The sequence below is a fragment of the Rhinopithecus roxellana genome, chromosome 3 (genome assembly GCF_007565055.1).
Source record: "Rhinopithecus roxellana isolate Shanxi Qingling chromosome 3, ASM756505v1, whole genome shotgun sequence".
NCBI classification, from domain to species: Eukaryota; Metazoa; Chordata; class Mammalia; order Primates; family Cercopithecidae; genus Rhinopithecus; species Rhinopithecus roxellana.
In genome coordinates, this window is record NC_044551.1 from 32564398 (window position 1) to 32575105 (window position 10708).

Here is a 10708-nt window from a genome sequence, read left to right on the forward strand (position 1 = left end):
AAGACTGTCCTTTTTCTCATTTAATGGTCTTGGCACCTTTGTCAATTGACCATATATGTAATTAATTGACCATATATGTAAGAGTCTATTTGAAAATAACATATTCGTTATTTTTATCTGAGACCTTAAATGCTATAATAGCCTATTAAGAGGCAAACAAAATTTACTCATAATCAACCACTCAGATTAACATTTTTGTGTTTTTTCCTTTTTTTCTTAAATACATAACAAAATGCAGATAATAATTGCATCTATTCATCAGGTAGGTATAAATAGAAGATAAAATAGAAAAAAAAGTGCCTGCCTTATATTTTGTTTATGCTTTGTGTAATCAAATTCAATTGTGCTATAAAAAATTTAGTATATGTGTATTTCACCCAGCATTACACCCTGAGCATTTTTCATCTGATTACATATTCTTGGAAACTGACACCATTGTTTAAGCCGCTCATCAATACCACACATTCTGAGAAACTTTCTCAGTTCTCCCTGATCCCGGGTAGAATCTGGCTATATTCTACACTCCTAGTACTCTTGGGTACATTCTGTCCTCCCTTGTAATGGCACTGCCATATATAGAGTGCCTAGCAAGTGCATAGTAAATGTTTGCTGATTTAAAGATCATGACTCACATAGATCTTGTGTTTAGTAAATGGTTAACTTGGACATGTGATATTCCTCCAGCCCCTTTTTCTTTTTTAATATTACATGTCTGCACAGCAGTAAGATCTTGGGATATGTCTGACAAGTTCTGGCTGCCCAGCAAGCGTTATGGAAACCAATGTGGTGCATGTGGCCCAGGCACAATTCCCAAAGCCCTCAGTGACCCCAGAACAGGGAAGAAGCTCTGCTTCAAAATGCCCACTCAATTCTATTCCATGTTGCTGCCAGGAAGATCCATGGGCACGCTATTCACAGGCCAAAATGCAATAGTAATTCTCTTAAACAGATGTTAACTGACCACATTCTTGGTACCTCTTGCTTTGAGGGCACCTGCAGCCTGGGGAGTAATGCTGTCCCCATGAATTAGGTCAGCCTGACATTATGCTTTGGCTCCTTAGGGAGAAGAAATAGCAAATGCATCCCTCAGGTAGCTCCAATTGTTTCCATTTCTTTTCTCTCTCTACACCTTTACATCAATCCCAGGAGGTGAGAATGGATGCAGAGCTCCTTAACTCTGGCTACACCACTTACTCACAAAGATTAAGAAAATCATAAAAATGTCAACTTCTGTATTTCAATTCTGTAAACTACACATGCAGTAGTCTCTCTACTCACTTCCCATCATTACAGCTTGAGCGAGAAGGCTTCAGCTGCATGCTTGAATAACAAATAGAATAGTACCCGCCCTTTTGACAGGTGGTCTGTGAAGCGCGAATGTTTCTCCAGCCTGCTCACCAGAAACAAGTCCCAGGCTGTGTCTGAAAAACATTTTGGTGCTGTCATTGCCTTACACATTGGCATGGACAAGGCCCTTTGAAGAAAGTTATCTGGTCAAACTGAGGAATATCAGTGACAGAATGACAGAAGGCCTAGAAAATATGTGATTTGGTTGTATTTCTACAAGTAAGTAATGCTAAAGGAAAATGATGGCAGATAACACATACTGAGCTTCAACTCTGTGTCAGACACTTAGCTGAATGTTCTCTGCACTTTACAGTATTTCATCTTCATGACACTGTGATCGTTTTACAATTGAAGAAATAGAGGCTCAAGTGTTTGTTGAAGGTTGCAGAGCTAATGAATAGTGATTTGAAAATTGGCAGTCTATCACCAGAATCTATGCTCTTTTTCTCATACCATCTTTCTTCTTGCTAACCTCTTTTTAAGCTCCTGAATTTATAGATAATATATTATATATGAATATATGTAATTTGTAAAATATATATATAATATATATATATATCACTTCAAAGTTAGAGATACAAGGTGCTTTAATAGTTAGAACTATCTTTGGATGGGCATTGCTACAAGAATTTTTGTTATAATCTAAGAAAGAAATGTTAATAATACTGAGACCTCATAAGGTATAAACTCTCCATCCTCATGTGGGGGAATCAAGCAGGGCTGAAAGATTATCAATTATTAGTCAAGTATGTGGCAGAACTAATCCCTACCATGAATGAGTGGTTGGGATAAATGAACCTAAAGGGCTATTTTGTTTCTAGGATCAAAGACATTAGGATTTTATAGGTTCCCTTTTCAATTTCTGCCTAGTTTGCTTTACCAGGGATGTTCCTTCCCACCATCCAGAAGGGAATGGAGACAAGCTCCCAGAACTCATGCTGGTCCAGCTTGACTCTATCCTTAGCCACAGATGACTATACCATAAGAGGTTACAGATCTACAATGAGTCAATCAACCTCCCTTCCTCGGGAATTTGGAATCAGGATGAAGAAAAGCAAATCTGGGCTGACCTTTGAAACAGAAAGTTTAAACCAGAGAATATTGTGTTCCCTGTGTAGAATGGGGTTAAGAAGCTAGTACATGAAGTGATAGAAGCAAAGATGAAGAGTGGTGAGAAAACACTGCCTGTGTACTGATGACCTCTGATTCCCAGTTCTCATTCTTTCTGTGGACTTTGGGTTCTATGACACACTCCTGTATCTTTGCAATGAATACCCCTAACTAATGGGTGTGTGTTACCTCCAACCAGAAGAGGTTCAGCTAAGAAAGAGATGAATAGGGATCGGCCCCTTGTTTTTTTTTTTTTTTTCTTTTTTCAATATTGGTGGAACAAGAAGCATTTCCTGACTTGCTAGCCCACAGCAGAGCTTCAACTCACAGGCTGGAGTGGGTCCACTCCCACTTCTCCATTTATTTCATCTTTGCTGCTTGTGAGTCCGTGAACACTCAGGGGATTCCATTTCTGTGTTAGAGGAGTGGTATGAGTGCAAGGGAGATTTACGGGGCTTTGTTTGATTTCGCTGTAGCTTAGAGGGTTTAGTAAAAAAGAAGGGTACAAGTGAAGGAAAGGCTAGCCAAGAAAGTAAGCTCAGAAAACTATGATTTAGATGAAATCCAACCATTACATCTCAGAATTCGGCCCAAGTCTCACTCTCTCTAGGTGTGTGAGATGTTATGTTGTCATTTCCATAGAAGTTCATAGAGACCCTTGGTTCACATGATAAATCACCTCTGAAAATGGCTTTGGGGGTAAAACTCATGAAGCCTGTCTACTCCTTTGCAGGGAAAAACTCGGGGTCACTTCTTGAGCAAACTCTTTCACTGGGCATACTTAACCAGGAGAAACATTACCCCAGAGAGACAAATAATCTTCCCATTCTTGAGGAAGTCTGGACTGTTTTTCTAGCACACATGGACAACTCATAATTATTCTTAAGTAACCCTGAGAATTTTAACATGAATTCAGTTATGTGTTTCTTGTTAAATGGATCAAATTTCAACAAAGCCCGGGAAACATCTTGAAAATCACATGAATGCAATTTCCAAAGAAAACAATCCAAGAATTACTGCCAAAATGTTTTATTTCCACTAGGAAGGAAAAGAAGAGTTTCATTTTGCCCCCCACACAGACTGTATGTTCAATTTGTGGTCTGCAATGGAAAATTCTGCTGATTTTGCTCAATTCAGGGGAGGAGAGAAATGAAGGAGACTGTTGTTATTTGAGTGATAAAACTGTCTTTCTTTCTCTAGTATTAATATGTTATTAGCATTTTCAATTTGATTCTACAAATATTGAGTTTTACTGGTGTGTGTGGTACAATGGGAAGGAGGACAAAAAGCTTAACACGTGATGACTGTCTCATGGGCCTTATAAATTAGACCTACAAGTAGGGCACTGCCAGCCCACACAGAGTCCTTGTGTAAATTAGAAAAAGATGCCCCTCCCGGGCAGATGTAGCCTTGTGGGTAACCAGTGAGTAACCAAGGGACATTTGTGCAAATTAGAAAAAGCACCTTCTTCCTCTGGTGGGCACAATCTTGCACCAGAGTGAGCATCTTGATTTTATCCTCCCTCCCTGTTGACCAGGTGCTTTTATGCAGGACACAACTTGCCCACATGACTGTAACAGGACATATAAAGGGATCATCTGAGAATTACTCATTGTCAAAATGGAAACAATGCAACCACCATTCTCAAACTTCAATGAGTAGAAGAATCATGGCAGCTTGTTAAAATGCCTGAGTCTCATCTCAGATATTCAATTCAGGATGACTGAGGTAAGGTCCAAAGATGTGCATTTGTAACATGTTCACCTAGGTATTTCTGATGCAAGTAATCCAAAAACAACACTTTGAGAAGTCAAGGTATGAGAAGCAAAGGCTGTGAGTCATTTGGAAAGAGTAGACATCAAGGCTGGCTGAACTTATTGGAGGAGGCATACAGAAGATGGGGAATTTTAGTTAAATAATAACTGAATGGTAATTCTACAACTTTTGCCTTAGTCAAAAATGTTTTTGTTTTCCAAAACGGATGAGAAAAGCTCAGATAGGCTTATTTGCAGTTGTCAGAAAAAACAAATGACAACTGAAAGAAAATTGTTTCTAAGATGAATCCCTAAAATGAGTGTTGTGTGGAGGACTGAAACCTTTAAGCATTACTGCTAACTTCTGCTTTTGGGTAAGAAAAAAATATGATAAAGAATCCACATGTTAACTGGGATGATGAAAACACTGGCGATGGCACCAAGACACCCCAGAGACATACCTCTGTAACTATCTTCCTATCTGCTTCCCAGAATGTTCTTCCAGCAGCACCCCTGACTCTCCATGTCACCTCTGATAATCCCAGTGCATGCTTAATAACAGAAAACAACTCTGCTTCTGGCATGACAAGGTTTCTTTTCTGGAAATGGGACTGTGGTGCACATAGAATGGGGGTTTTCATTACAAATGTTCATAGTGTGTTTGAGGCCTTCAACCCAGAGATTTCTACTTTTCTAAAAAGATAATATTCCATAATAATAAGCCAACTATATCCACAGCTGTCTCTGGCACTGAAAACTTTTGTTTCATTCTTCCCATAGAAATAGCTACCTTTTTGTTGCTTATATGATTTGGGAAGGGGAGTCTTCTCAAATGCAAAGATAAAATGTTAATCCAGTAGTGCCTCTCCATTACTATTGCATCTCATCTTTGCATTTTGTCTGTAGAGGCAATAGTTTACATTTAAGGCCAGGCGTGGTGGCTCAGGCCTGTAATCCCAACACTTTGGGAGGCTGAGGCAGGTGGATCACCTGAGGTCAGGACTTCAAGACCAGCCCGGCCAACATGGTGAAACCCTGTCTCTACTAAGAATATGAAATTAGCCGTGGTGGCAGGTGCCTTTAATCCCAGCTACTTGGGAGGCTGAGGCAGGAGAATTGCTTGATCCCAGAAGGCAGAGGTGCAGTGAGCCAAGATCGCGCCATTGGGCTACGGCCTGGGTGACAAGAGTGAAACTCCATCTCAAAAAATGTGTAAATAAAAATAAAAACCACATTTGAGAAAGCCCAGAATGAGAAAAGTGGGAAGGGAGAGGTGCAGTAGCAAGCCATGGTATAGCAGTCCACATGACCTAGCCATCCTGAGGCTGGGGAATAACTGGTGAAAAGCATTGCATCTGTTCATCAGTCATTGGAAGCAAGTGAGGTCCTTCACCTGTGTAAAGCTTTGAGCCGCAGGGCTTTTTTTTTTTTTTTTTTTTTTTTTGCCACAGAGCATTTTTTGTTGGTTTGAGTCACCCCAGCACAAAAAGCAGCACAAAAGTGGTAAGTTATCCCATTTGAAGTGATGGTGGTCTTTTCTACTCTCTTTTTCATAGAGAAGGATTTCATCCTATTAACAATCATTCTGTTTTTCTTTCTTTTGGTCAGCTTTATTGATTTGTCAATGATTCCTATTGGAGACCAAAACTGAGCAGATAGTTTGTATGAAAAAGGCCAATGAAACTCTTCCTTCATGTTGGAAACAATTTGGAAACAAACATTTGGAAACAAACTGCTTCCGTCTTGCCAATTTTCCCCAGGCCGTTTATGTGAATTCAATTAGCAAGGTATTCCCTGGTGGGTAAATGATTTATTAAGGTAAACAAATACTTTAAAGTAGTAATTCTGATTCAATTTCAATTCAACATCCAGTATTGAGTCATTTTATGAACCTAGAACTGTTTAAAGGGATGGAGAAACCGTGTAGGAAGTGCAGTGGTTAAGAGCACAGGGTCAGACAGGCAGATCTGGGTGTGATTTCCAGGTTGGGAATTATTGCTTGTGTATCCTCAAGAAAATTGTTTTGCCTCATTGATTTCTGTAGAACCAAGAGAAGAAGATCTAACCCCATAGAGTTGTTTAGGACTTAAAATGTTAAGTGCAGTAGCACAATGATTAATACCTAACAAGCATTGAATATACAGTAAAGAAAATATACAAAGATGAAAATCATATAGTTCTGCCTTCATTCACAGACTAATAGTAGGGATCCAAAAGCTTTTTTATGAAGAGATAGGTAGTAAATATTTTAGTCTTTGCAGGCCATTCAGTCTCTTTCCTAACTACTCAATTCAGCTGTTGTAGGATGGAAATAGCCATAACATATGTAAATGAATGGGCATGGTTATGTTCTAATAAAATTGTATTTACAAAGATAGGCCATAGGCCAGATTTTGTGACCCCTTGTCTAGTAGAAGAACTTATTGCATTAAATTCATTGAAAGTTAGAGCTGGTGCTTGTGCTGCCCTCTCTTTCCTGAAAGAAATGTTTCATGGCCCACTGTTTTCTTAACCTAATTAGAGTTCTCCCTGAATACATCTTTTACTTTACAAAGGAAATACGTTATATGTAATGATGCCAGCTTTGATGTTAAATTTTGCTGCTTCAGTGAATGGTGAATTTCTGTTCGTATAAGACAATAACTTCATATAAATGTCGGTGACTTGATATCAGTGTCATGTGGAATATGACTCCAGGAAGGAAGCATAGCTCATGCCAGCAATCACTTATAGCTGCTGAGTCCCCACCTAATCATGACTTTTAAGAACTTACCACTCTTTCATATTAGAATGATTTGGAAGCATCATCAAGCTGACCAATATATTAGATATCCAATTACAGTTGTACAAATAGTTTTTGAAGAATTCTACTTGGACCACAAATTTTTGCAAGTGAATGGCATATAATCTAAGTAAACCAAGACAAGGGATCTAATCAACCACTCCCAGGATCCTGCATGTCCAGAGCCTCCAGCCCAGAATGTCTTTCTGACAGCCTGTGTAATCAGCTCAGTACACAGCTGACTCCACCAAAAACTAGAGTCTCTCTGTGTCATACTTCAATTAATTTTTGGTTAAAATTAGTAAAATTTTGACTCGATCTAACCTAAATGATAAATGTACTTTATTATTAGTTCATAAACATGAAAAGTCCAGAGTAAGGACTTGCTTCAGGTGAGGACTGATCCAGCAGCTCAAATCATGCTGCTAGAGTGCTTGTTTCTCTCCGTCTTTCTGGTCTACCTTCTAGCGTGACATCTTAATCCTAAAACTGGATCTTTTCATATTCAAAACATTGCTGCTAGCAGCTTCTGGCATATCTGTTTCCTTAGTCACATGCTGCTACAGAAATGGGAATGTATTTTTGTTCCAGTGTTCTCAGAAAAATCCAGAGAATTGTTAGACCAGCTCAGGTTATTTGCTTAACCTAAACTAATCATAGCGGCTTGGCAGATGGGGTGCTCACGTAGGCTTAGTCATAATCACATCTTCTAATGCTGGCGGTCAGAATGGAGTTGATTCTTTAGGGAAATTGAAGCTGTTGGAATGGGGAGAACTGATACATAAGGCAACAACCAACACAGGACCAACGAAGGTCCTCTGCATTCACTAGTGAGCAATTTGTGCAGGTTGTATGGCACTGCAAAATTAAGAATGCTTCCTGTACCCATACAGGTCATCTCTGTTCCCCACCTGCCACCAGAGGATGTGCTGCCTCCTTGCCTTAGAAAGCTTGCAGAGAGCTAGACCCAGCATGCCTACAGCCTCTTCACATACTCAACCCCAGCCTCCTCATGAGTCCTTCTCACACCTTTGAGCTGAAACTCGGATCTCTGAAATTCTAGATATGTATGTGTATATCCAAATACTTGTTCCAACTTTCCATTTGATGGTCCTAGAGACGCCTACAACCCACTGTCTTACAGATGGAATATTTACCTTCCTCAAACTCACTCCACTGCTGTGCTGATTTCAAAGTTCTCCATATATACACAGATATAGATGTGTTTTTGTGTGTGTGTGTGTGTGTTTACGCACATCATATTTATATTCTGGATGTAGATTATTGAACTCCAAGAAAAACAACTAATTGGTAAGGTTTCAAAGCTATAATACTCTTGATGTGCTTAAATTAATACTCATATTAATTACAAGAGCATTAACTTAAGAACATTAAATTCTTATATCATGGCTGGGCGCGGTGGCTTACGCCTGTAATCCCAGCACATTGAGAGACCGAGGCGGAAGGATCACAAGGTCAGGAGATTGAGACCATCCGGGCTAACACGGTAAAACCCCATCTCTACTAAAAATACAAAAACTTAGCCAGGCGTGGTGGCAGGCGCCTGTAGTCCCAGCTAGTTGGGAGGCTGAGGCAGGAGAATGGTGTAAACCAGGGGGACGGAGCTTGCAGTGAGCCGAGATAGCACCACTGCACTCCAGTCTGAGCGACAGAGCTGACTCGGTCTCAAAAAAAAAAAAAAAAAAAAAAAAAAAAAAAAAAAAAAAAAAAAAAAATTCTTATGTCATAAGTCAAGAGAGGATATTATCAGTATGTCTCAAGATGTGATAGCATACGTGCTCTGCAGGGTTTTCATAGATATGCTCAGAAGTGCTCCAAGCTAAAAGAGGTTGGGGACACTGGTTTAAACAACAGATTGCTCTGCTGCAGGACTTCTCAGGGCTTTAAATATGTTCATTCACACTGTGACACTACAAGACAGGAAAAGAGTATGGAGCATTTTTAGTCTTTTTTTTTTTAGACAATGGAATCTTCTCTCCCACTTCATCTACCTCCTTGCCTTCCCCCCCCCCCCCCCACACACACAATTGTCTACAGAATAAACTTTGAGAAATATTTGCACTGGCTTGTCTGGTTCTCTTAAACCAATAGTATTCACCTTCTCCAGAACGTTTCATCCCAGTGATTAATAGTTTACTTCATATCTGAGATGAGTTTTACCATCTTAGAAAGCCACATTCCTCAGAGCTTAGAGGGAAATAAAATGAGGAAATTACCATCACATGAAGCAAACAGAAAACAGCTGGAATCATTTCAGCAGACCAGAGAAGAGGGCAGCAGACACTGTTGATACCCACCCACTATCCATTCATCCTTCCTTTTTCTTAGAGGAACCCTGACTTTGTTCAGGTATCAGCCTCTCCCCCATGAAGACTTGTGCCTTGAAAAACTTGACTCCATCTCCAGCCCCAGAAGTGGGCCTGATTGGGTTACTAATAATCTCATTCCCCTTGTCTGTGATTGGTTCAGCAACAGCACATGACCCAGTCCTGGTCAACATGTAAGAAGTCTGATTACCTTGAAACCACCATGCTGTGAGGAAGCCCAAGATACACAGAGAGATCATGTGTAGGGTCTCTGGGCATCCGTCCTAGCTGAAGGTCAGCCTTCACGTCATGCCAGCCTAGGCCTTGACATGTGAATGAGGAAGCTTCCAGATGATTTCAGCCCTAAGTTGTTTTAGGGACCCTCAGCTGAATTATCCCAGCCAGCTGAGGTCCTGGACATTATGAAACAGAGATAAGCCATCTCCATCATGTCTTGTCTGAGTTCCTGACCTACAATATTTGCAAGCATAATAAAGTAGTGGTTGCTTTATGCCACTCAGTTTCGGGTTAGTTTGTTATACAGCTATAAATAACTGGGAGACCTGTCATTCTTAGTTTGGTTTCATAACTTAGTGGCTCATGGTCTAGGCTTCCTTTTTAAAACAAAAACAAAAATAAGTAATTTTGAGAAGAGTTTAGATATTTTGTGATTCACCCTTTCTAACTCTGATGCAGTTGGATACACCCTGGTTGGAAATGGTGTTTGATATTTTTTCAGTTCAGTTTCCTCCATCTAGAATTCTGATATAGAGGTATAGATGCAGCTCTTGATACTCTGTATCTGAAAACTGATAGAATGTTCTGAAATTTAATTCAGTTCTATTTTCTGTATATCTTTCTTGATAGGTTTTAATTGTTAGGCAAATTTTAAACCAATTCTTTGTAGAATGTATAACTAATTAAAGTCAAAATAACTCTCACTCTTGAGTTTTGTATTTCATTGCCTTTGCCCTCCTACACTGTAGGAAACATTGAATAGTGCCAGGCTTTTGAGCATCTGGAAATCCTATACAATTCAGTCTGTGAATAAAAATATTCTACCATTTCCTGGCTATTTTGTTCTGTTAAATACCAAAATTGGGTTTATTCCTTTGTAAATGATGAAAAGGAGGCAGAAATGAATGTATATTTCTGAAAACATTTTTATGTTTTAGAAAGGACCATACTGTTTCACAAAATAGCTCCACAAATTAAGTAATTTTGAAAATCTGTTTCTGACTAAAACCCAGTTCTAAAAATGAAACCATTCATTGATTAATTCATGCATTCATTCAATAAATATTTATTGAGTATCCATTATGTGGTAACCATTATGTTGGGTAATGGGAATTCAGAGGTGAACAAATCCAAAGATTTCTCTTGGAGGA

At 39.3% G+C, this 10708-nt stretch overlaps 1 long non-coding RNA gene across 1 annotated transcript; it reads left to right on the forward strand.

Annotated features, from left to right (window-relative positions):
• The first annotated feature begins 1434 nt into the window (after positions 1 to 1434).
• On the forward strand, positions 1435 to 8454 carry LOC115896565. The gene is made up of 4 exons (XR_004056483.1): positions 1435 to 1566; positions 3995 to 4185; positions 5820 to 6008; positions 7887 to 8454. It is a non-coding gene; the product is annotated as an uncharacterized LOC115896565 (long non-coding RNA).
• The last annotated feature ends 2254 nt before the right edge of the window (positions 8455 to 10708 follow it).